The sequence below is a fragment of the Sminthopsis crassicaudata genome, chromosome 1 (genome assembly GCF_048593235.1).
Source record: "Sminthopsis crassicaudata isolate SCR6 chromosome 1, ASM4859323v1, whole genome shotgun sequence".
Taxonomy (NCBI): domain Eukaryota; kingdom Metazoa; phylum Chordata; class Mammalia; order Dasyuromorphia; family Dasyuridae; genus Sminthopsis; species Sminthopsis crassicaudata.
In genome coordinates, this window is record NC_133617.1 from 353561196 (window position 1) to 353588642 (window position 27447).

A 27447-nucleotide genomic window follows, 5' to 3' on the forward strand; every position below is an offset into this window, starting at 1 on the left:
TCATTTGTCATCTTCTTTATCCTCATCTGCATTTTCTACCTTTTCCTGGCTCTTTGCCCCATTGAATTTCCCTTTCGATTTATAATCTGTTAAATCCTTCTTGCATTTCTTCTTCAGTTTGGCTGCTTTATTATAAGGTGTGTTAGGATCCTTCTTTTTGACACCTTTTGATGGTTTATAGTCTTTTATTTCTCTATCATATTATTGTATCTTGTCAAATTTCCCCATCTCATCAATAACCTCAGAGCACTTTTTAGAAAACTCTGGAAAGTTAAATGGAACTTCTGGATTCTTCTTATACTCTACGTGGCAAGTTTCCTCAAAGTAGGCATAAGTAGACATCTTGCCCTTTGGTTTTTTGGAGTCACCCTTAGCTGTTGTGAACTCTGTATTGTTCGCTAATCTGGGCAGCCTTCTGTAATTTCTTTCTGGCTGATTATCTGAGCCCCTCCATCTCGGGTTTAGAACTCCTGAAGATGTTGCTGTAGCTGCTGTTACTTGCTACCATATGTGTGCCCTTCTAATAGGTCTCTACCCCCTGCTCTCATGCAGACTCTCTAAGTTTTCTTGGGGTGAACAAATGTCTCACTTTGATCTTTTGTTGACTGTGCCATCTCTGATCTTTGGTCATAGATATTATTTTTAACTTGTTTGGGGGGGAATATCAAGAGTTCAACTGAGTTTCTGCCTCTAATCTGTCATCTTGGTTTATCCTCTTATAACAGTATTATTAAAATACAAGTAAAATAACAATTGATTTCTCTTCATAAGCTGGGTTACCCTAAACTCCAATAAAAAGATAAAATGACAAGGGCTTATTTCTTAAGGTCAAGAATTCACCTAAATTAGATTCTGTTTGCCACCTAAACAGAAGTAAGGTCTTCTAGTCGGGTGGAATGCCACCCAAGATTACAAAGTATATATCCAAAGGATTTGAGCAATCTCATCTATCAGCAGTGTCCCTCAGGGACTGACTGACTGTTCCATAGAAGTTGGTCCCTGAATGAGGAAATAAAAGGGAAAAAAAACAGCTTAGTCCTAAATTACTAATTGGTTATTAATATAATAGGACAATAATTAGTTCTCTTAATCTAACCTGTCAGATTATTTCAAGATGTAAATATTCTTTTGTCTCAAGTTTTTATGGGTCATGTTTATATTAGAAAAATAATCCAGAAGAGAGGAGAATTATAAGGTAAGTTTACATAATACAGTATTCTTGCAACTACTCAACTGCAATGCTCCTGTTTTTCCAGAGAATCTGATAGTTGAGATAAATTTATTATAAAGAGTTTTCCTAATCTTGTAATGTTAATATGTAAATATAATATTTAAGGTCATTCACAGAATAGCCATATAATTAAGGTAGTCTTATTAGAGCCTATTATATCTAAATTTTCAATCCTAAATAGTTCCATTTCATCTGAAAAATAGATATTTCATAAAAGTGTAATAACCTCAATCATAACAATAATATTCTGACTTATAAAGATGTTTTCTTAACAGCAAATTCAGCTAACATTTTCTTAGGTGCCAACTGTGTGCAATGTCTTCTGCGAGGTTTTAGGGAAATGAAAAAAAAAAAGATAGCTTCTTCTTCCAAGGAGCTTCAAATCTTGGAGGGAACCATTTATACCAAGAAATATTTATATATCCTATTCACTGTTTGTATTTGGTATTATCAATTGTTAACTAATAATTATTTGTGTAGTGTAGTGTATTAACAAGGAAGAACAAGATAGCTACTTTTTTTTTAAAGGTATGTGAGTTTCAAAGAAAGTGAAGTTATTTCTGATTGGCAGAGTAGGGAATGCTTCAGAATAGATATGATATTTAAATTTGAATTTTTATCATGAATAAGATTTGGACAGGCAGACAGTTTAGGAGGACATTGCAGGACAAAAAATGGCAATAAGGCAAGTTAACACTATACTACTAGGTAGGAGACAGTATAATAAAGTTTGAACCTAAATATTCCTTGACAGAATTTTTTTTGGTTTCTTTTCATCTTTTATGAAAATTGCTTTCCAATTGCCATGTAGAAGAAAATCATATTCTATAGCTATGAAAGAGGTAATTTTTTTAAAAGAAAGAAAATGAAGATAGTATGATTTGAACCTTCCTTAATATTTCCATTTTTAAATGTAGGTATGTATTGAGTCGACCTCTTTAATGTCTGATTTCAATAACATGAATAAGTCTTCAAGTTAAGTAAAAATCACTCACATTTAATATAATTACAGTGTCATATCTGCATACCAATATCTTACATGTGAGTCCCCCAGAAAAACAATTCTAGGTTCAATGTCTTCATCTGTTCAAAAAAGAAAAGAAAAAATAAATAAATAATTCATAGCTTCCATTTGATATGTTCACTGAGATTTGAACCTAAATCCTTTAACTCCAAATCTATTTTTCTTTCTACTACTGTTGTGTGCGTTCTATAATGAAAATCTTTAATCTACAAGTGTTTAGAGTTAGAGAGAATCAGTAAGGCACAGTAGAGTGGATAATGGAAATCAGAGAACTAGATTCAAATGCAAGTTCAGTCCTATATGACCTTCAGCAAGACCCTTATGGCTAAATTTTCTCTTCTGTAAAAGGAGGAAATTAGACTAGTTGTCAAGATCATGTCCAGCTGTCAGTTTCGATCCTATAATCCTGTATATATCTTTTGTTTTAGATGTGGGAGGCATCTTACTCTTGGACACACAAGTATTCTGCAGTAGAATCAGGGCTAGAACCTCTGTTTCTGGATGGCAAATTTAGCCGCAGCTGTCTAAAATTCTCCCTCTAGAGCTGATTCACAATGCCGCAGCTGTTTCTAACACCTGTTGCTTAGGAGAACTGGAGCCTTGTTTCTCATGGTCACCATCATTATGCTCCTCCACTCCCTGAAAAGAAGTTTAGGCTTCTTCTATATGTACTGCAGATACCCTGATTCCATATTTATGACTTAGATTAAAACTAAATTATAGGGAGAAAATAAAATAAGAATCACAGAAAAGCAATGTCAAGATTCCCATAAAGCTCACTTTGATTCACTGTCTTTAATTAGTGCATTGATTTGCCTTTTGTTCATGGATACATCTGTGGTTTAAACTACTGATCATGTTGTCTTTTTGATTGATATCCATGCTGTTGTAGTTCGGTTTCATTAGTTAGAATTAATTCCCCCACCAGCTCAACAGATGAAATAATGAACTGATCAACTGGCATTTTCACTCATCTGAATTTAAACCACAAAAAGACAAATTCTGCTGTTTGGAGTTAGGGTAGTTGTTGTCCAGCTTCTCAAATCTGTGGTCTTGCCCCTGAATACAGACTATTTGGTCTGCTTTCCCCCTGCTTCCAGCAAGGCATGATACCAGTCCACTTCTTGTTTGGATACATACTTTTTCTTGCCACCAGACCATATCCTAATGAGACAGCTACCTGCTGTCAGACTTGAATTTGAATTCTAATTTTGCAATTTACTACCTTTGTGATGTTGGGCAAATTATTTCTATATTCTGGGAATAAATTTATGTATGTGTGTATTTATTTATATGTTTATGCATATACAAACCTGCATATATGCACACATGTTTTGTATCTACATGTATGTATATTCACATGTATATTTATGTGTGTGTAAAATATACAAAATGAATGGGACAATCTCCAAGTTCTCTCTCATTTATAAGAGTTAGGATTCTGCCTGCTTATCTGAACCTTCACTGCTTGCCTACCACCATCCCTTACCCTAATGCTTGACTCATCTGCCAGATACCCATCTGGTATCCATCACAAACCTCCATCTTTTACTTCCTACCTAAATCTCTTGATAAGCCAGCTGTCTCAATTTCATCCCCATCACAACATTACTCTCCTCAAATTACTTTCCCCTTGCAGTTTCTCTTGCTAGTCTATGGCCCTAGACATCAACAGTTTGATTCACCCTATTGCTGCCCAAGTCCCAGCATCAACAAAGACGTTGTGAGAAGAAGGAATGATGTGAGTAAACCTAAGATAGGAATGTTTTCAGTATATCCAGGAGACAGTGTGTACAACAGTTTTGTTAAATGAGAAGGCTAATGTAAGGAAATAGTGAGATAAAGCTGGAAAGATAGATTAGGGCCAGATGGTAGTAGTCTTGGAATTCTAGGCAAAAAAATAAGTTCTATCCTGGGGTAGTGGAGCCACTAATGGGTTTTAATCATAATGGTCTCATCAGCAAATTGATAACAATAACAAAATTAATCTGGCAGCACTGAGCAGATGGAGGGGGGAGAGATGAGTTGAGGGTCTACAAGGCCATAGAATTAGATGTGGAAAAACAAATTAAGTGAGCAACACAATAGTCCATATGTGAGGCAGCAAGGACTTAGGCCTGGGGAGCATGCTAGAAATAGAAAGGAAGATATTTTCTTGTTTTAAGGGATATTGATTACTGTAAACAACCTAACAGTAATTCAGGCATCTCTCAAACTACAAATGAGTTGTGCTCTAAAAGTTCATTTGTAAATTATATCTCTGGAGTTTGGACATATCTTCCCATAGAATAAATGTAATAAATAAAAGTTATGTTCCTGGGCCAACCTACAAACACCTATTGACATAATATGTTGTAAAGGTAATACTAGTAGGATCATCAATTTATACCTAAAAGCAACTTCAGAATCTATTAAGTCTGTCTCTCCCATTTTATAGATGAGGAAACTGAATGAGGAGGAATTTTAGTGACTTACCTAAGTTCACAAAGGCAATAAGTAGTGGAGCCATAATTTGAACCTAGGCCCTCTGCCCCTTTCATGCTTTTTTTCAGCATAGTATTATCACAATATGGGCAACTAAGAGGTACAGAGGATAAGGTTTTGGAATTAAGAAGACTCATCTTCCTGAATTTCAATCTAGCCATAGAAACTCACTTAACCTTTTTTGCCTCAATTTCCTTATCTGTAAAATGAGCTGAAGAAGGAATGGCAAATCACTCCAATAGTTTTGCCAAGAAAATCCCAAATGGAATCACAAAGAATTGTACATGACTGAAATGACTCAACAACAATTATCACAATAGAATATACAATTTGCTTTCTGGTATGGAAAGATATACATATGTGTGTATACATACATACATATATATATACACACATATGCTTCAATACACACACACACACACACACACACACATGTCCAGCAGCATTACCACATATCTTGGCATATTGTAGTGTGCTCTGACCCTCCATCATAAAATGATGATCAGAAGCTTCCCTTTTCAGGGATACCTAGGAGAACCAGCCTAGACAGCTATGAATGGAAATAGTGACAAAGGACATTGAATAGTTAGGAAATGGTTTCAAACCTGCAATTTAAAATCTAGAACTGAAGTAGACAGGTACAGTCTGCTGACAAGCTGGGTCAGAATACAAGGGAAGGTGAAGACTAGTGGAATAATAGGAAGGGCAGAGTACAGAAAAGAAGAGTTAAGCTTCTAAAACAGTGTTTGAAGTGGCTAATTTGTGGTACACATCTAAAAATTGGGAGTTAGCATTTTGTAGGTTGATTGACCCAGCCACTTTTTGTAGGTTAGATATACATGTTGCAGCATCATTACCCATCCAAGGGAGCCCCTCTGATATGAAACTTAGTAAATTTCTACTTTAGAATGACAGAGCATGAAGCTGAAAAGTCAATTCACAGGTCTCTCTTCCAGCCCATAATAGTCTAAAATTAATTTTTTTATTTAGACATTATGAATTTCTTTTCCTTTTGCCCTATTGGAACAAAATAAAATTAACATTTTGTGTTATTATTATTAATTATTATTTTTACTAATTAGTATTTTTATTATTTGTTTGTTTATTATTTATTACTCATTAGTATTATGTATATATTTGTGTATATATGTTTTTATATATTTGTATACATATATTTTTGCATATATATTCTTTGTATGTTTATATTTGCATAAATGTATATATACACATGTATAAGGATTGTATATAATATAATTAATAATATTATGTTATATAATACATATTTTATGTATAAAAATAAATAACTCATAAAAAATATACATTGTCAAGCAAAACACATTCTTACATTAGCCGTGTCCAAAAAAAGTGTGTCTTATCTAAATCTGCATTATTAATCCCTCATATGTCTTTTAGGAGGTGGGTAAGTCATAGCACTCCCAATTAGCCAGAGAATGAAAGTTCATCTAACTTTTTCTTAGAATGAAGGATGACATAGACTTTGAACTTCACCTACACTCCCATGAACATTGATGGAAACCTGGGGGCTAAATTGCTAAAACTAAGGAATGATTCCAGTTTATGCAGAAATGCTCATTCAGAAACAGGGTGGATTGAGAGAAACAAGAAGCTATCACTAGAAGGACACTGGAAGCCCAAAGACCTGGCCAAATAGTTTTTTTAGATGGCTAGGTAGAAAGTGAAGGTAGAATTTAAGTAAGCAGACAGCCTAATAAAGCCGCTGGACCCTATCTCAGAAAAATATTTATAAATGCACAAAATAAACATACAGAATTACATAGGAAGCCAATTAAATTAATATGTATTTGTACAATTTTTTAAGCAAGATGACAAAACCGCAGGTTAAGAATCCTGGGTTCTAGCACAACTCCCAAGACTCAGTGATGTTTGACTAACACATCGTACACTGCCTTAGCAGCAGCAACTTGGACAGTCACATACCAATAAATATCATCTGGGAACACAAAGTCTAGGTGGTGGCAGATGAACAGAATCTTCATGGAACACATAATAAGAAAAATGTTTTCTCAGTAGAAGAATGAATAAATTTAACAGAGAGCAATTGTCGCATCATTTTGCTGGCATGAGGTATAGCTGAAGATTCCCATTTGAGGAATAACAAGTGTACTCTGCCCCTTGGTTTGTTGGGTACTTAGTAGTGGACACGTGGATTTTTAATTCAGAGGACAATGAATATAGTGGACCATAGTTTCAAATGTATGAAAAGGGTAATCCCAAGACATTTTAATGGCACAGAAAGATCTGGCACAATAAGAAAAAAGTGATTAGAGATATCAGATTAAAGATACATCCTAGACCAGGATGACAGAATTACAATAAGGTATTTTGGGATGAAAGACCATGGTTTCTATAGTCTAAAAAGGAGGAGAGAGCTGTCAGTTTCCTAGGTGTGTCCATAGCAGGTGGGGCAAATACTAGAAAATGCATTGGCAGACCACCAACCCACAAATCTCCTAGATGACAAAAGTAGAATGTTGAAAGCTACATTGATCTTAGTTTCCCATGTAAGTAGCACAATTAGAGTACAACTCCTTACTTTTCTGATCCTAAGGGATTCCTCTTGTGTGAGATCTCATCTAAGATTATTTCATCATTAGGAACATATTTTGTGTCCAGGCAACTTAATTATCTAAGTGGATCTGGGTCCCACTGCATCATTCCTGGATAATCTCTTAATGAAATCAAGGTAAGGCTGATATATGTTAGTGGATCATCTTAATGTACTCAAAGTGAGGCTGAATAACCATGAAATTTTCGGCATGGTGGAGAGTGAATAGAGATTGTCTTTCCCCAAAGGCTGGGTTGGTTCTGGCTTCCAGGGAAGCATTCAGTATTGAAGTCAAATTGACAAAAAGGCCAAATACATCTGGCACTGGTTTAATTTATGGGCTAAAGGCAGGAGCTCTGTTTGGGTGGTCATTGTGTGTGGTGATTAGATGCTATGGCTCCTCCAGGTAGCAATTTCATGCTTCAAAAGCCACCTTGACTTCCAATAGTTGCTTTTCCCAGAAGGCAAAATTGTCCTCTGCCCCAGATATGTTCCTGTAATAGTAGGCCAAGAGGCATAATGGGTCAGTTTTGAGGTCCTTCTGTAAGAGGTTAGTATCTATTTGTATTTCAAAAGAGTTGTTATTGTTGTTCATCCATTTTGTGTCTAACTCTTCATGATCCCATTTGGGGTTTTCTTGTCAAAGCTATAGAACGTTTTGCCATTTCCTTCTCCAGCTCATTTTACAGATGAATAAACTGAAGCAAACAGGGAGAAGTGACTTGTCCAGGATGATACAGCTAGAAAGTGTGAGAGGCTGAATTGAAGTGCAGGAACTGTATCCACTCTGCCATGTAGTTGCTCCCCAAAAGATAGTTTTCTCCACTAATGGGTCAGAGTATGTCAGGAAGAGAATAATGAAGAAACTCATGTATAGTTCCAGGAACTAGTTCTTGGGGACCTTGAGTATGTCTGTGAGCAAGGTGATCAGGTCCCCATTATGAATCTGAAAACCCAGAAATCCTCCTGGGATTATACCACATCTACTTTCTACAGATCTATTTTGACTTTCTGTTGACCTATCTACAAAGCTAAAAAGTTCCCTTCTGTTCAAAATGAAAAGTTTCTTATTTTATATTGAGGTTGTGGTACTCACAAAGATGGAACAGGATGTATAAACTCATTAGATTATGGTGCTTAAGGTCTAGGAGATTTAGATAAAGGCAGCTGGATGGGAAAGAGTGTTGGGACCCAAAGTTAGAGAGACCCTCTTTCAAATCCATCCTCAGACACTTTTTAGCTCTGTGACTCTAGATTTGCCTCTTTGTAACTCCATTTCCTAATACATAAAATGGGAATAATAACAGCACCTACTTTCCAGGATTGTTGTGATGATAAAAATGAAATAATATTTATAAAGCACTTTGAAAACTCCAATATATAAATACTAGTTATTATTGTTATTATTTTGTCCAATTAGACATGTCTTGATCCAGTAGACTCTGTAAAACAAAACTGGTAAATGTTACAATGTGACTGTGGTGGTTAAGAGTTCTAAACCATATCTGTATACAATCTGAACTAGGTCTGAAAAGTTGTTTTTATTTATTTTTTATAATAGCTTTTTATTTTTCCAAATCCTTGCAAGGATAGTTTTCAACATTCACTTTTGCAAAATCTTGTGTTCCAATTTTTTCTTCTATGTCTCCTCCTCTACAGAGCAAGCAAGCCAATATAAGTTAAACATGTACAATTCTTTTAAACATATTTTTTATATTCATCAGGCTGCTCAAGAAAAATCAGATCAAAAAGAGAAAAAACACAAAAAGAAAATAAGCAAGTAAATAAACAACAACAAAAGGTGAAGATACTATACTTTGATCCACATTCAGTTTTCATGGTTCTCTCTCTACACATAGATGGATCTTTTCATCACAAGTTTATTGGAATTACCTTGAATCACCTCATTGTTGAAAAGATCCAAGTCCATCACAGGTGATCATCACATAATCTTACTGTTACTGTGTACAGTGTTTTCTTGGTTCTGCTCACTTCACTTAGTATCATTTTATATAAGTTTTTCCAGGCTTTTCTGAATTTTTTCTGAAATCAGCCTGCTCATCATTTCTTATAGAACAATAATATTCTATTACCTTTATATTATAATCAGAAATTCCCCAATTGATGGGCATCCACTCAATTTCCAGTTCCTTGCCACTACAAAAAGAACTGCTACAAACATTTTTGTACTTATTGTTCCTTTTCCCTTTTTTTATTATCACTTTGAGATACAGACCCAATAGTGAGACTGTTGGATCAAATGGCATGAATAGTTTTATATCCCTTTGGGCATGATAGTTCAAGAAAAAATTAATGGAGTTTCATGAGAATATTACATGGAAGGGAAATAATAGCAATAAAGCTTGAAAGGCAGTTATCTGAAATCTAGAAGAGGACAAACAACCAGAAACAGCTTTTGGCACGTATGTAAGTGAAAGAAGTTGAGGGACTTTCTTTTGGTCTGAAAACAGCTTTTAAAAAAATGTAAGAAAGGAAAATATCCCTGTATATCTTGGGAGTTTTGATATTTAGCGAGTTTTGATATTTAGCTTAAGTATTATATTTCTTTGTATTAAGGTTGTGGTTTTATAAAGAGACAATATTATTGGAAAGATAAGGTATGAAAGACTCATGGTTTCATCTGAATGAGCTTGAGTTTGAAGCCACCATCTACAAAAAGCCTTTGAAACCTAAAATTGATAATGTTGAACATTACTGCCCTAAAGGCAAGAGCAATTCTGAAAAGGTGAATAAATCCCTTTGGGAACTGAATCTGCAAGGCTAAATTCAGAAAGTGACAACTTTGTCAGTAGTATATTACTTTTTTTTTTAAAAAAAGGTCTTTTATTTAAAGTAGATATATCCTCTAGGGTTTATATTCAGACAATTATGAACCAGGGAATATTGTGCAAAAAGCATTTTGCTTGTTCCAAAGCACCGACACCTGAGAGCATCAGTACTTCATTGCCCTTCTCCCATTACTGTATTTGAATGCAATATAACATTCATAATAATATTTGACATGTTTTTCACATTTCCACTTGAAAGTCTTGCCATCACTTGAGATTCATGTCCAAGAGTAAACTCATCTTCTTTCCTTCTTAGCCAGCTCCCCCTTCCCAAATTCCCCACTTTTTTTCCATGGCACCACTTAAGAGAAACAAGCATTCCACACAGGGTCTTTTCCAAGCTTCTTTGTGGGGTAAGGCTTTTCTAAGGCATAGGAAGTCATGCACCCAGAGAGAAGAGATGAGAAATTCTTCTCTTTCAAATTATGTTTGTGACCATGACCTTAGCAAGTTCAAAGACAATTGCCAGTTAGGCTCTTATGTTTCTGTAACAATTGGACAACACCCAAGAATATTTCCAGAAAGATTTCCAATGTTGTCATCTCTTCTTATTGGATATCTAATTATGTTTTCAGGGGATATGGAAAAAACTTTATGTTAGTGTTTAAGTTGTTTCATTCTTTTTAACAGTTGAAGCATATAGAATCACAGAACTTCAGAGCTGGCAAGAATCACAGGATCATAGATTTAAGTCTGGAAGGGAATTCAGGTCATATAGTCCAACCCAAAAATGAACTAAAATCCATTCTACAGTCTTTCCAACAACACATTCAACCTCCATTTGAAAAACCTTCATTAAGAGGAAGCCCTTTACTCATTTTGTTTTTGAATAATTTCAATTAAGAAGTTTTTCCTAAGGGTAAGTCCAAATCTACCCCTTTGTAGATTCCAACCACTGCCTTATTTGACCAAGCAGAACAAATCTAATTCTTTCATACACTTATAGATCATACTTCCTCTAAGTCTGCTCTGGTTCAAGCTAAAGAGCCTCAGTTCTTTCGAACAAATGTCATTTGATGTGGTCTCTAGCCAAATAACAATTCTTCTCATCTTACCATGGATTCAATAGATTTATCAGATTTATACTTCATTGTGAAAGTCAGGGCTTCTTTTGTGATTCAGAAAATGACTTACTGTTCAGGTCTGTATGTGAGGATCAGTTGATATTAGTGATGTGAAAACAATTTGAAATTATAATTTGTAAAGGGGTATTCCAAATTCTAATGTGCCTCAACTGCTCAATGGATTGTTTTGGGCATAACAATATGAGATTTAATTAGAGAACAAGAGGTTATTTCCGGAAGAATTATTTTCTATGTGACCTTAATTAAGTCATTTCACTTTAGTCCTCAGTTTTTGTTCTATAAAAAGAATTTTGAACTAGCTGCTCTCCAAAGACCCTTTTAACTTCAAAATTAATGATCTTTATAGCAAGAAGGTTCAGCTATGTTTACCTAATACTTGTCAGAAGCTACTAGTTTATAGTTCAAGGCTATCTGCATGGAGACAGAATGAAAGACAGAGAAGATATTATGGATGGGAAGATGGAAAATGAGCCCAGTAACTGTGAATTTACATTCCTGGTCTAATGAGTTTTGATTTTAGAGTATAAATCTGTTAGACAACAATTATAATACATCATATTACTCTTCAACTTCATCCTTACTTTCATGAAGTTTGCAATCTAGAATTAAGACCCCAAGAGACCATTTCATTTTGAGAATAGTAATTACTCATATTGTGTGACACTTTAATGTCTCTAAAATGCTTCTCTGAAATAATCCTATTAGGTAGAATATGAGTTTTGTCAGTTAATCAATCAACAAATATTTTTAAATTTTTATTTTAATTTTTAATAATGACTTTTTATTTTCTTTTTATGGCTTTTTATTTTCAAAATACATGTAAAGATATCTTTGAATACCCCTGAAAAATCTTGTGTTCTAAATTTTTCTCCCTCTGTTCCCCCATCTCTTCCCCCAGACAGCAAGTAATCCAAAAAAAATTTAAATATGTGCAATTCTTCCAAACATATTTCCACATTTATCATGTTGTGCAAGAAAATCAGATTAAAAAGGGAAAAATGAGAAAGAAAAAAAAAGTAAACAACAACAAAAAGTGAAAATATTATGTTGTGATCCATATTCAGTCCCCATAGTCCTCTTTTTAGATACAGATGACTCACTCTCTCTATCTCAGGTCTATTGAGATTGGCCTGAATCATCTCAATGTTGAAAAGAGACAGATCTTTTACAGCTGATCATCACATAATCTCAACAAGCATTTTTAAAATACTAAGTTCCAGGCACTGTGCTAAGAAGTGAGGATATAAATACAAGGAAAAGAATAGTTCTTATCTTCAGAGAATTTGTATTCTAATGGTGGGAAGGGCAAGAGTACTCACACAATTTTGTGGTGAAATCAGGAAAATGAAGGGTGACTTTTCCTGGAATTTTTCTCAGAATGGAGATTCTTGGAAGAATACACCAGTGGGAGAAGAGAACTATGCGAGGGTAGAGAGGAAAGGTAACTGAGTGATGGTGAAAAAGTGAAGGGAATGAAGGCTGACTGTCTTAGACCCTTCCTCAAAATGGAGGTTATGGAGAAACTTTGCAGCTGAGGAAACAGACTTAAAATATTAAATTATTTCTCCAAAGTCATATAGTTAGTTACTAAGTGGAAGAACTAAGAATCAGTTCAGTAACCTTTCTATGACACTTCATTACTATCCCAGACACCTCACTCTTCCCCTAAAGATTTTGTATTTTTTTAGCTGCCTCAGTTCTACTGATTTTTCTGTTAAATGTGGTTAATTTCTGTTGACTGTGGAAGTAAAATTATTTGTTTCCAGTGTTTGGGTTATTACTTTGAAATAGGCCTGGGACACTTATGTTAGGATTGTTTGTTTCTTAAATCTGAACCCAGACTAACACTCTAAATACACAAATTGTTAAGTCATCTTGGAATTGAAATTGACCTGGAACCTTAGGGACACTTTTCTAAATGAAAAATTAGCCCTGCAAGACTTGGACAAGCCACAGGTTCTTGTGGGTAATATGAAAAGTAGAAAAGAGGCCCAAAGTGTAGGACTGCTTTTGGAAGCAGAGAAAATACCTGATGGGTTCTGGCCAACCCAAAGTGCACATTTGCTCAGCAAGCAAACAGATGATAAATAAATCTCATGGAGTATTTAAAATACTAACCCTCAAAAACCCAGAGTTCTTGAGCCCCTCTGAGCTGTTAAAAAGAAATCTAAAAGTTTCTTGGAAAACTCTATGAGCGTGAAAGCAAAATCAGCTGAATCAGTTCTTTTATCTTAAACTATTGATGAAGTGGAAGGAGGGATGGCACAATGAGAAGAATCTATTGGTTTACTTGACTGCTTTACTTAAATTAGAGTCTGTGATCAAATTGTGATTGATATACACCAGAGTAAACAAGGTTATCTCTATTTCTGCCATTGGGAATTGCAATGCTTTTCTCTCCCCTTAAAATGGTTGATTATGCCAGTTTTTTCTACATCTAGGTTGAATGTTCTGCATTGCCACTCTATATAGTTCTGGTCAGTCACTTGCAATGTGTCAGCCAAGTAATATAATCAGATAAACGGCTAGATTTGAAGTTGAGAAGATCTGGTTTTAAATTCAGTCTCAGACACAAGGTATATCAGTGAAAGTGATCAGTGACTTCTGCCTACCCCAGTTCCTCATCTAACAGTGGAGATAATAAATAGCATCCGAGGTTTGTCATAGCATTTATAAAAATGCTTTTTAAACTCTTAAAACACTACAGAAGTAATAGCTAGTATTTTTAGATAGATAGGTGGTACAATGGAGTCAAGAAATCCTGAGTTCCAATCCAGCCTCAGATACTTATTAGCTGTATGACCATGGGCAAGTCACTTAACCCTGTTTGCTTCAATTTCCCCAATTATAAAACAAGCAAATAATTCCAGCATGTTTGCCAAGAAAACCCCAAAGATACAGACACAGCTGAAACAACTGAACAACAGCAAAAGCATTATTATTTTTGTAGTTATAGAACTGTACAGATTAACTGTATGTTAAGCCTGTACACAAGTCACCACCACACAGAAGACCTCCTTCTACATTGAAGGAGCAGAGTTTAGATTGAAAAAATGCTCACCCTCTCAGACTGTTTTTGCTAGTTATCTGTGAAAATCATGTATGCTCCTCCCTCAGGATACTTACATTCTGTTTTTCTCTTGCTCCTTTCTCCAGCCACATGTTTGTTGTGACACAGTTATAGCTCAGTTTCCTGTGTCCCTGGATCTCATTTTTCATTTATTTTTAGGCAACTTAGAAGATACTTTGATTTCAGTGTTCTTGACCAGTGGTATCAGATAGAAATCCTGCAGGCTGCATATTGACTTAGCTTTAAAAATAATAATAATATTTATTTTTATTAATTTTGTTAGGTATTTCTCTACATTTTAATCTGGTTCAGGCAGAATTTGTTTTAGGGGCTGTTTCTTTGACATCTTTGGTCTAGATTATCTATCTCTCCTTGCCCTCCAACAAATGATGGGCAGTCCCTCTTATTAATGACCCATCTTTGTCTGACACTCTATATAAGTGTGATCCCTGAATGGGTTGGTGTACAAAGTTTATATCACGCCCAAGCCACTAGTCCAGCCAGTGAGTTTGGAATAGTAACAGGTGGAGGTAGAGGTAACCTAAGGGAGAGAGTGCCTTCTATGCTGGTCCCCATTGGGATTTGCCCCCATCCATCCCCACCATAGCTTCCATTACTATGTCACAAGTATTGCTCTAAAGAATTTTTTTCCTTTTATCCTCCAAGGCATAAGAAGAGTAGAAGGAGAAAGTACTCAATTCTCTGTGTTTTTCTCTTGTTTTTCCAGGGCAGAGGAAAGAGAGCCCTGGATATAAGCCTATGGAATATTAAGTAATACATAGTAACAGTAAGCTGGCTACATGATATCAAAAAGTTTAACAATATTTGAATGTATCCAAATGGTTGTTTTTAAGTACTCCTCAGGAGATTTAACATATGAAAACAATCCAGATGATTACAAAAACCAGTTAAGGATATTAAAAATGACTTGGAAGTCCTATATCATATTTGCGAAGTAAATCTAAAAATCAGCCAACTTTTATTAAGAAGGATACAGATTGGAAAAAAGACAGATTTGGCAATGAAGATATCAGTAACTTTGGAGAGACTGGTTTCAGTTGAATGATGAGATCAGAAGTCAGACTACAAAAAATTAAGAAGAAAATGACAGAAAAAGAAGTAGAGGCATTCATTATAGATAGTTTTCTCAAGATTTTAGCTTCAAAGGTAGTAGAGAGCTAAGTCAATAGAATAATATTGCCAGTTAACAATATATTGATTAAATAATAGTATAGCTTAGGGATTTGAGCAATGCAGAACCAAGATGATTCTGTAAGTTCTTCAAAGGATGTATTTGAGGCAAGGAAATCAGTAAAGAACCACTTGAATAAATTCAGATATGAATTGATATGAGTTTGGGCAGTGGCTATGACAAGAAATGAAAAGGAAGTGCACATAAGTAACATGGCAGAGAAGGATGATTTGCTGAATATTGGGAGCAAAGAAGGAAGGAATAAAAAAAAAAAAAAAACTAGATTTAAGTCACGAGCCTGTGGAAGTGGGAGTCTGTGCTTGTCTTTGTAGGTGATGGAGAAGTCATGAAAGGCTAATTTGAAGAGAAATGATTAGACTACAGCACTTCTGAGCTCTATCGCATTTTTCCCCTTAAGCATGAGGTGTAGGGAAAAGAATAAGGGGGATAGTCTTAACCTGTGAATTGTTGATATGGGGCTGTCCTGTAAGGAAATTCTTTACTCAGATGCAGAGCTTGAGGAGGTCTTCAACTTATAGATTTAGTTGTCTGGGAGAACTGGGAGAATATTAATAATGATAATAGATAATGTTTACAAAATGTCTACTATTGCCAGGCACTGTGCTAAGTGCTTTCACAACAATCTTAGGAGGTAGATGCTATTATTATCCCCATTTCATAGAGAGAAACATACCCACTCTGCTGGTAGCCCCCCAATCTGTCACTGTTGTATCTGATTCTTTTTTCCTGGCTTACATAATTTTCAGATCATACATTCAAATCATCATTGCTAGCATGCTACAAGCTGTTTATTTTGACTGCAACTCCTTTCCAATGCTGTTTGGGGTAATTGTTATTTTGATTCTTCAAAATTCATAGGGTTTCATAGTGTTAGAGATAGACCTTTGTAACATCAAGAAGCTTGGGATAATTAAAAGCACAGTGCACTTTCTTAAATGAAATCCAGCTTATTCCTCTTATTTCTCATTTCTGGGCCCAGTTCACTGCCCATTTGCAACAGGTCTCCATGATATATATTGATGGCTGGACTCAGTGAATAGCTAATCCAGTTTCATGTCATAATCTGGGCACTAGTATTAGTAATAATTACCAGCTCAGTCATCTTGTCATCTACGTGTAGCTTATTCATGCCTTTGCAATGCTATCCCGTCTGCTTGGAACAACCTATCCACTCTTCTCTGCCAATCTCTATGCCTCATCTCTTTAAAAATCCAAATCAGAATTTACCTACTTAAGGAATCACTTGATATTTGACTCTTCTTGGATAATTCACTCTTACAGGAGACACTCACATTTTCTGGATGGTAAAACGGATATTGACTTGACCTTTATAATCTTTAAATTGTTGTAAATCCACATTGTTCACTTTTCATTTTTTTCTCTGTATTTTTTATTCCAAACAAATGTAAGGAAATAATGAGTAGACTATTGGCCCAATTTTCCTTTTGATGGATGTATTGTTAATATGAGAAAAAGAGATGTGGGTGATAAATTCCATCTGCCTCCCATGTGGTTTGTAACTGACTCATAAGGTGGAAATCTCATTAGGCAGATGCAAAATATTTCGTTACTGGAATCCGTTCCTTTCCATCCATCCTGTGAATTCAATTCAACAAACATTTATTTAGGACCTACTGTGTGCTAGGGTCTTAATAATTTTCCCTTTTCCTGAATAACTAATAAATCAGTTTTATATTCTTGGAAAGTTGATTTTTTTTGGACATTCTAAGTAACCCATTTGTCCTACACCCTATATTTCTTACTGCTAATTTTGAGATCCTATTGGGCCTCTTCTCATATGATCTTTGATCCTTAGTTATTAACAGTTTCTCAAAAATATGTTCCTTGGCAAAAATGATTAGCAAGAATACAAAATCACATGATAGTTCTGAAGATTTTCCTTTCCTTCCACCATTTTTTTAAAAAGTTGCCATCCTCAGAATATTGCCTTGACTTGTTTTCCAGTAGCCAGACTAGAATTGTGATGAGTCAGCTTCACTCAATCTCTTATCCAGGCCACCATGTAACAAATACCAGGAATCTGAAAGATGGTTGACTGAAGCCAGGGCTGTTGTCTGTATCCATTAATAGTTTATTTTTCTTCTACACGAACTGGGCCATATGGGGATCAAAACTTAAGCCTAATCCTCCCCAGCTGTTAGTGTTCTCTCCCTCCTGAGATATTCTTAGGGCATTTTGTTTGATCCCTTCTTTGCCTTTCTCACTTCCTATCTCACATTATTCTTTTCCATGTACATGCTTTATCTGCACAATAGACTATAAGCTCCTTGAACACGGGAATACGTTTTCCCCCCTATAGCATAGAATATCACACATAGATGCTTCTTCTTATTAAAATAAATAACTAATTAAAATTAAATATTATTACTAATAATAATTACCAGCATTTGGTTATCACTTTAGGTTCACAAAGCATTTGATAGATATCATCTCATTTGACCCTTACTTGACTATTATTATCCCAATTTTTACAGATAAAGTATTTGTCTTGGTTTTAATAAGACAGATATTAAGTGACTTGTCCAGTGTTACATCGCCAATAGGTTTGAAAAGTTGCAGCTCTTCCTAACTTCAGATCTAACAATCTAGACACTGAGCCATTTTGTTGTTGTCAGTCATATCTGATCCTTTGTTACCCTATTTGGGGTTTTTTTTTTGCCAAACATAGTAGAGTGGTTTGCTCTTCTCCAGTTTATTTTACAGATGAGGAAACTGAGTTAAGTGGCTTGCCCAGGTTGACTTGGATTGTAAATATTTAAGACCATATTTGAACTCAGATCTTTTTGGTTCCAGATTCTATCTACTGAGTCATCCAGCTGCTCACTGGGCTACCTAACACTCTTAGCATTTTTAACATCATAGTCTAACAATAGAATTATGAAGCCCAGATAGTTCCAAATTTATTATAGGTCTGATCATAAAAAATAAAATATTCTTCATATTATCTTATATTAGACTTAAAAAATTAGACTATTAAGACTCAAATTAACACAGAAATTATGTTATCACTACTATTATCAGAATTATTTTGTGCCACTAAAAAACTTTCACTTGGTAGAACATGTTCAAATATCTTCAAATCTTCAAATATGGTAGCCAGGAATAGAAGCTTAATTTCTAAGCCCCAAAACCAGATTTTCCTAGGTTTTCCACTCTTTGTAGTAATGACCATAAGTGTCTTCACTCTTCATTTGGGGGAACTCCTCTCCTTTCACAGTCCCCACCATCTGCAAAGGCAACTTTTTTTGATGGTACCCAACACTTTGCAAAATACTTTCAATGTGATATGTTGATACTCTCAATTCTGATGTCTGTAAAATACTAGCCATTGACATGTGTGACTAATCTATGGAATTTGATAAATGCTACTATCTTCCCTGTAATGGATGAGTGATATATCTCAGCTGTTGTCACAGCCAGCCGACTTCTCTTTATGTCTGAACAAATGAACAGTGAACATGCTTTAAAGAATTTTGGGGACATGTTTCTCTTTCATATATTGTTATAATTTTAATAATTCTCATGTAGCAATTCAACAAGAATATATCTCTAAAGATACTTCTGGAATAATTCAGTTCAATAAAATTCTGCAAATATTTATTAAGCACCCAATAGGTGATACAGTGAGTTCCTCATCTGCAAAATGGGAACACTCTGGAGAAGGAAGTGGCAAACCACATCATTATCTTTGCTAAGAAAAACTCTGTGGACATAAGTCCATAAGATCACATAGACTTAGACACAACTGAACAACAACAATTTGTTTGGGTAGGCCCTGAGAGGGTGGCAAAATTTTGAAAAGATGCAGTTGCTGTCCTAACATGATTATAATCATGCACAGGTAATTATAATATGCAATTGTGAATGAGAAGCATTTTAGAGATATACATCTATGGGAGGTAAGAAGAGTTATGGCTAGGTTAGAGCAAGGGTGGGGAACATCCAACCCACAAAATCATTTGCTAAGGCAAGTGCAAGTGATGGAGAGCTCCTACCTAGGTACAGCAACTCCCACTGCTTGACTTCTATAAATTGATCATTTTATATGGCCCATGAATAATGTTATAAATATCCAAATGCTCTTGGCAGAAAAAAAAAAGTTTCCCTGGATTAGAGGATCAAGGAAGGCTTCTTGAACAAGATGGCAATTAAGGTGCTAATTACAAGAATGGCTAGGAATTCAGCAGATGAAGAGCATAGAAAAACAACTCATTTGGGGAGTAGAGAAGAGTCTAGTTTGACTTGATCAGATATGTAAAGAATGTAATATGTAAAGAAACTGAACAGCTGAAGTTTGTAATAAGCCCTGAATGTCAGACAAAGAATTGAGCTTTATCAGATGTGCAAAAGATAGCCAATTAGATTTTTGGAAAAAAAGGATTATATGACTATGGAAGAGTATTAAAAGTATATTAAAGATGAGAAGTTAGAAAGCCTTTTAGGAAGCTATTTGGGTTATAATGAAAATCTGTTGAAGGGTAGTGTGAATGAGAAGAGAGAATGTGGAAATGATTGTTATTGGGTAGCTAGAATACAGCTGTGAGCTGATAACTGATTGGGTATGAGAACTGAGGGAAAATGAATAACTAAAGGACCTCAAGTTTTTAAATGTGGGAAACTAGGTGAGTGATGATGTTATTAGCAAGAAATACTGAAGTCAGAGGATTGATTTTGGGGGAAAGATAATAAACTTGGCTTTTGAATTTGAGGTCCCATTAGGATATCCAGGTGGAAACATTTTAAAGTCAACTAAAGAAGCAAGTCAGAGCTGGAGATATAGGTTTGGAAGTCACTTATCTAGAGGTGATGTTGTGGGGTCAAGTCTTTATCACCCCATGGACCACCAATATTGTCCAGGGTTTTTTCTTGGCAGAAATACTGGAATGGTTTGGCACTTCTCTGGTGCATTAAGGCAAACAGGGTTAAGTGATTTGCCCAAAGTCACACAGATAGTGAGTGATTGAGGCAGGATTTGATCTCACTAATTCCTAACTTCAGATCCAGCATTCTATCGACTGAGCCATCTAGCTGCCTAGAGGTGCTAGTGGAAGCCAAAGGAGTGAATAAGATCACCAAATGAGTACATAAAGAGAAGAGAGCCAAGAACACAACCTAGCAAAATTTTCTACCCTGTTACATCATTAAGTTCTCTCTCTCTCTCTCTCTCTCTCTCTCTCTCTCTCTCTCTCTCTCTCTCTCTCTCTCTCTCTCTCTCTCTCTCTTTTTTTTTTTACAGAAACTATCTTCTAGCCATATCTCTTCTTCTCTCTACTTGTACCAGTGATTTTTAAAAATTCATGTAATATTTTACATTTCCCCCCATTAAATGACATTTTATTATAACATCATAGATTGTAAGGCTGGAAGGGAAGTAAAAGTTCATGTAAATCCCCCATTTCCAGATGAGGAAACTGAGACCCAAATTATATAAATCAAGGTTTGGAAAACTATGTCCCAGGAGTCAACCCCAGCCTTTATACTGTTTTTATTTGCCCTACAAACTAAAATTAGTTTTTATACTTTTAAATGGTTTGTCAGCCACTGGTTTAATTGACTTAGACTAAGTCCCCAGTAATTAATAGCAATCAGAATTCAAATTCAGCTTCTCTTGATTTAACAGCCAACTCTTTTCTTTCTCCTCGCTGTGCCTTCCCTGAGAGTTAATCCTTTGTCAGCCTGCAGTTTTTTGAATCCTGATTCTATCCAACAGTGATCCTAGTTGTTTCCCCCAACTTCCTGTTATCCATAAATTTGCAGTTCTTATTTAGCAAGATATAGATAGAAGGAGGAAAATAGTTGGCTCAGTAGATAAGAGTGCTGGACCAGGAGTTAGGAAGACCTGAATTTAAATGTGATCTCAGACACTTACTAGCTGTATGACCTTGGGTGAGTCACTTAACCCTGCTTGTCTCAGTTTTCTCATCTGTAAAATGATCTGGAGAAAAAAATGGCAAATACTCTAATGTCTTTGCCATGTAAACCCCATGGCTATGGGGTCACAAAGAGTTGGACAAGACCACAACAACAATAACAAGAAAAATAACACATTTGAGAAACTTTAAAGCTCTATCTAGGAAAGTGCCTTCAATGACTGTTAGTGAGATATAGTACTTCTCCATTCTTTGCAGAGAAGGCATTAACACATATCCTTGTTGAGATTACCTATTCATGTCAGTCACTAGCATCTTACCAGAAGTTAGTGTGGCTTTAATGTCCACTGTGAAAAGCAGACAGCCTTCTCCCTTTTATCTCTATTTTCTTCAAAGCTCAACTAAAGCATCACTTCCTACATAAAGCCTTTCCCTGATCCTTGCATTTCCAGAACTTCTCCTACTCCCATAATCTTCTATATAATTTATACATGAACTTATGTATAGTTTATATTTATGTGCAACTCTCTTACAATAGAATATAAAGTTTTGGGGACAAAAGTTTCATTTTTGTCTTCATATTCCCAGTGTCCAGGCTAGTGTCTGGAACATAGTAGATCCTTAATACATGGTTGTTGATCATTTGATTGATTTGAACAACTTCAGGAAAAATGATGGAAACAGTCTTGTGACTTGTCCTTAAGTGCACAGGCTGGATTCATTTGAGTCTTTTAAATTAAGTTGGCACGTGGAGATCCCTTAAAAGGCTGAAGAAGTTGACAAATATCATCTGCTTATGTCGTGAGGGCATGAGGACAAGAGTGACAGATGTAGGATTATGAATGGCATCAAATAAAGCAGCAACATTCTTTGTCTATTGTTATTTCATGGTGACTTTTCGGCAGCCTTCTCTATTGCCTTCAAAGCTTTCCTTTAAGAATAAAAATTAAATCAATGTTTGCTGTTTCTTGATGTAATATTGTTGATCCAGATGACAATAGTTCATGTTCAAGCTGTTCTGATCATAAAAGCAAAGCTCTGAAGACAAAGAGGGAAGCTCTTCCCCAGGCTAAAAATCACATACTTCTTGTGACCCACAAAGACCATGCTTATTGTAGGGGAATTGGTTTGCCAAGGCTGGGCTGTGATCTGATTTTTTTAAATGGGCTTTAGCTCTGAATGGAACCTTAGAATCATCTTTCATTATTCAGGTAATGAAACTGAGGAACAGAGAGAGAGGAAATAGCTTGCTTAAGAATCAAGCAAACATTAAGTAGCAGAGCTATGATTGAACCCAAGTTCTCTGATTATGAAAGCTTCACTCTTTCTACTGTATCAGAATGCATCTAGACACAAGTGCTTTTCCAGCACTGCCTGAAGAATGCATGTACTGCTTCTCTGGAGCTGAAAGTAAAAGCTGTTTTCACTGCCTTTCTAGCAACCTCAAATAAAGATGGGATGAATGTTCTGTTTCTGAGAGCCATTACCACTTTTGTATGGTTTTGAGAGGGAGAAGCCTGTGTAAAAGGATCATTTAATACTAGCTGTATATTTTGCCATTGTGCATACTTCTATCATGTGACTAATTTTATGTGAGTTTCTGCCTATATAAGGTGGTAGTAAACAGGATATAGCATGATGAAAATATAAATATGACTGGGCTCTCAAGATGTAGTATCAATGAAAATGTTACATTCAACATGTCAGATGATGTATGTAAGAGCAGGGGTTTTTATTCCAAACCCATTAATATAATTATGGAAGGCTCAGATACTTGAATCAGTAGACTACTGGGTATTGTATGAGGATGTATTCTGATGGAAGTGGATATCTTCAACATAAAGAAGATCCAACTCACTTCCAGTTGATCAGTGATGGACAGAAACAACTACACCCAGAGAAGGAACACTGGTAAGTGAATGTAAATTGTTAGCACTACTGTCTATCTACCCCGGTTACTTATACCTTCGGAAGCTAATAATTAATGTGCAACAAGAAAATGGTATTTACACACATATATTGTATCTAGGTTATATTGTAACACATGTAAAATGTATGGGATTACCTGTCATCGGTGGGAGGGAGTGGAGGGAGGGAGGGGATAATTTGGAAAAATGAATAAAAAAAAAAAGAAAGATGGGGAATAGAGTAAGGAAAATGGCTAAGACTAGGATGCAGAAGTTGACATGGGAAAATGATGTACTGAAAGTATTCCACATTGAGAGGATAAGTGTTGTTAAATTTCTTTCAGATTATAATAAAATACATATAATGCCTTCAAAAAAAAGACTACTGGGTATTAAGGAATTTTCCTCCAAAAATGTGAACAATTCCTTAATCAAATGGACAAAAGTAGAACACTTTGTGCATTGGATGAAGAAAGATGATGACACAGGAAATATTTGATTGGCTGAAAGAATCAGACATACCTGTGGGCTCATGTATAAAAAGAGCAGTCAGTCCAGAGGTGGGCCAGCTCAAGGTTTAAAGATTCTAGTTCCAGGGTTGAAGCCAAGTCAGGGAGATAGAATTGATCTTGGAGGAAGAGAGTGTTTCCTTTCCCCTTTCCCCCTTTCTCCACTGACCATATCATTAAAAAAGTGGATAAAAAGCAGATAATGAATCCTGCTAGGATCAGAAAACCCCAAGGAGGAGAATACTCTTCTGGTAGCAGTGACATGCCAAGGACAAATGACTTTCAAAAGACGGTTAACTGAAAAGGGAGCTGCCTCTGGGGCAGCTAGCATAGTAGATAAAGTGCTGGTCCTGAAGGCCAGAGGACCTGAGTTCAAATTCAGACTCAGACACTTAACACTTCCTATCCATGTGACTTTGGGCAAGTTACTTAACCCCAATTGTCTCAGAAAAAAAAAAAAAAAAAAAAAAGGAGTGTGACCCCTTGTATCAGACCCCTTGCTCAGAACTCAAAGCTTCTCCCGTGTACCTCTATGTATTTTGGGGAGAGTATTCCCCAGGATTTTTTTTTTGGGGGGGGATATTTGTTCTGATCGTCCTAGATCTTTGTTTAAAGCTAATTAAGTCCAGCTGACGAATTGCTGACAGAAAATGTGTGTGGTGTGTGTGGTGCTCCTAAATAATATTACTAGAAATCCAGCTCTTGAGGATTACCCAGAGAATACAGAGACAGAGAAAAGATAATTAACCCAACAAGCCAGTGCCAATGAGATTTGAGAATGAAGAAGTACAGATGTAGGTAGAGGACAACAAATTAGTATTAGATTCTATGGAAACAGCAACAAAAACAAAACAGTCTCTTTCTTCAAGAAGCTTGCATTTTTGGGAAGAGAAGGATTAACAATATGAATATAAATACATACAAAATATTTTCAAAAGGGAGAGAGGTTAATAGCTGGGTGTTTGGGAGTGAGAAGATGATCAGAAAATGGTGAGTTCTGGTACCTAAATTGTTCTGTGGAGGAAAGTAGGGATTCTTTGAGGCAAAGATGAGAAGCTAGTATTCCAAAAGAGGATAAACTACTTGTGCAAAGGAATAGTGATGAGAGGTGGGATACTTTGCTCAAAAGACAGATCACAATCCAATTTGAATGGAATGGAGGGTACATGAAGGACAGAAATGTGAAAATAGGGTAGAAGGATAGATGAGATTCTTCAAGGGAAAGTTGAGGAACATAAGGACTGAAAAAAGATACTCCCCTTCTTTTTTTGAATGGAGTAGAGGACCAAGGAGACTGTAATCACATTAACATGTTTCAATAGAGATTAACTATGTGTACTCTAGTTTCTGTTCCATCAGAAAAGAAGGGGAGGTAATTTTGCACTCTACTTAAAAAAGAAATCTTCCCCTTCCTACCTGGACTCTCAAACTATTCCCTGCTCCCTGAGATGATATATAAAATTTTAGAAAAATGACAAGTCTTATACATTGAACATTTCTCAGTTGGTTCACTTAGCAACTCTAAAGAACCTTTTCCAGGCTTAGAGACCATACTGCTCAGCCTTGTCTTATAAGAACACTAGTTTTACACTCAAATTTGATACCAGAATGTCAGTAAAGCAACACTCAGACAGAAAAGTGAACAAGATTTTAAAACAGATTTTAAGTGGTTTCACTGCACAGTTACAAACAAATAACTCCCCCCAAAAAAGTTCTGAAACCTTTCCCGGAAAGGGATTCCCCCTTTAAAAACAAGACTTAGTTAAATGCTCATTTGAACATGTGTTTGGGGTTAACCAGATCAGGCAATAGGAAGGAGGCCAAGCGGCAGAGGATGTAGGAGGCAGATTTCCAAGCATGCTCACTGCTGCTCTTGCTTCCCTTCATGGTCCCAAATGGCTGGAAACATAGAAGTGGGGCTGAACTACATCCCCTGAGGACTCTGAGATTTAATACAGTTTGGTCTGACTTTAAGCATTACATGCATTCCTGCAAAGTGAATACCAGAGAAGCTGAAAGATGGAAAGGGATCTTGGAAATAATCTAATCCAATCTTTTATTTTTTATTTTTTTTTAACAAATGAGGAAATTGAGACCCAAAGACAAGACCCAAAGACATTAAAAAATATATTCAAAGTCACACAGTTTTTATCTGTAGGACCCGGATTATGGGAGGTAGAATGAGGACAGGGGATTTATTACAGACCCAGCATTCACTTCCATGTATTATGTTTTTATCAATTTATAACCTAGGGCATATAAGTCCTCATCTCTGCCCCTGCAGATAGTATTAGTCAAATGAACAATCCAATGGATTCTGTACACAAGAGAAAAAAATCAGTATGTTAAAATAAACCACACACATCTAATTCTTATTTTGCTGGAAGTTCTTACTGATTCTTTGAGGTTTGAATGTTAAAGAAGCCACATTGGTTTTATCATTGTTCCAAGTATTCAGCATAACCAGATAGCTGGAAGGTCCACCTGGAAATGTGATTTTGCAAGAATGCACCAGTTCAAAGTCATTCACTTCAGGGCAAAGTGGGCACAATATCTGAAAAGAAAGTTCTGAAGACTTTCTCAGACTTCTTAGAATTTATGTAAATTTTTAGGCAAAGAATCTATAAGAAGACATAGAATTAAAAGTCAGAAGGCCTGCAATCTACTTCTAGCATTGTTTTTTGGTTGGTTGGTTGGTTTTTGCTAACTGTGGCTATAGGTGAATCACAACACAACATATCCTAAATGGAGTTCTCTTCTTCCAAAGCTGTCCTTCTTTTAAACTTGCAGATTTCTCTCGAGGGCATCACCATTTTCAAAGTAACGCAGGTTTGTGTAAATGTTGATTCCTCATTCTAACTCACTCCACATATTCAGTCTCTTGCCAGATATTGCCATTTTCTCACATTGTCATCTCTCACATTCTATTCACATGGCTACCATTATAATTCAGATCCTTATCATCTCGCAACTGGAGTATCTCTGCCTCAAGTCTCTCCTACATAGTTGCCAAAATGATTTTCCTAATGAGTTCCATTCCTCTACTTAATAAACTCTAATAGTTCCTTGTTATCCCTAGGATAAAATATAAGTGCTTCTTTGGAACATGAAAAGCACTTCAAGCTTCCCCTGATACTCGTAGTAGCTAATGCTGTCCCAAGTTATGTGGTATTTTTTGGTGGAGTAAGGTTCTATCTATATACATCTGTGTGTGTGTGTGTGTGTGTGTGTGTGTGTGTGTGTGGTGTGTGTGTGTGTGTGTGTGTGTGTGTGTGTGTGTGTGTGTGTGTATTGTTCCCCTGTACTAAATCTAAGTTCCTTGAAGGCAGAGACTGCTTCCCTTTTGTCTTTGGATTCCCCATTGCCTAGCACAGTGTTTAGAATATACCTGATGTTTAATGGATTATTGATTTATTCATTGATTGGTTCATGTCTCCAGGGTCTCAAATTCCTTTTTTCTGTAATGGAAGAGGTTGATTTAAATTATTTCTAAGGACTATGTTTCTTCTAAAAATTCTATGAGATTCTAATTATTTTAAGGCAGTCTTTTTGTACCTTTGAAAATGGGCAGAGCATATATTAATAATAATCTTATTG

The 27447-nt window shown here is 35.8% G+C and overlaps 1 protein-coding gene and 1 pseudogene across 1 annotated transcript in view; one reads left to right on the forward strand and one right to left on the reverse strand.

Annotated features, from left to right (window-relative positions):
- Positions 1–25737, reverse strand: LOC141552216 (high mobility group protein B3-like; annotated as a pseudogene).
- Positions 1–27447, forward strand: part of FHOD3 (formin homology 2 domain containing 3) — a 630786-nt gene that overhangs the window by 453016 nt on the left and 150323 nt on the right.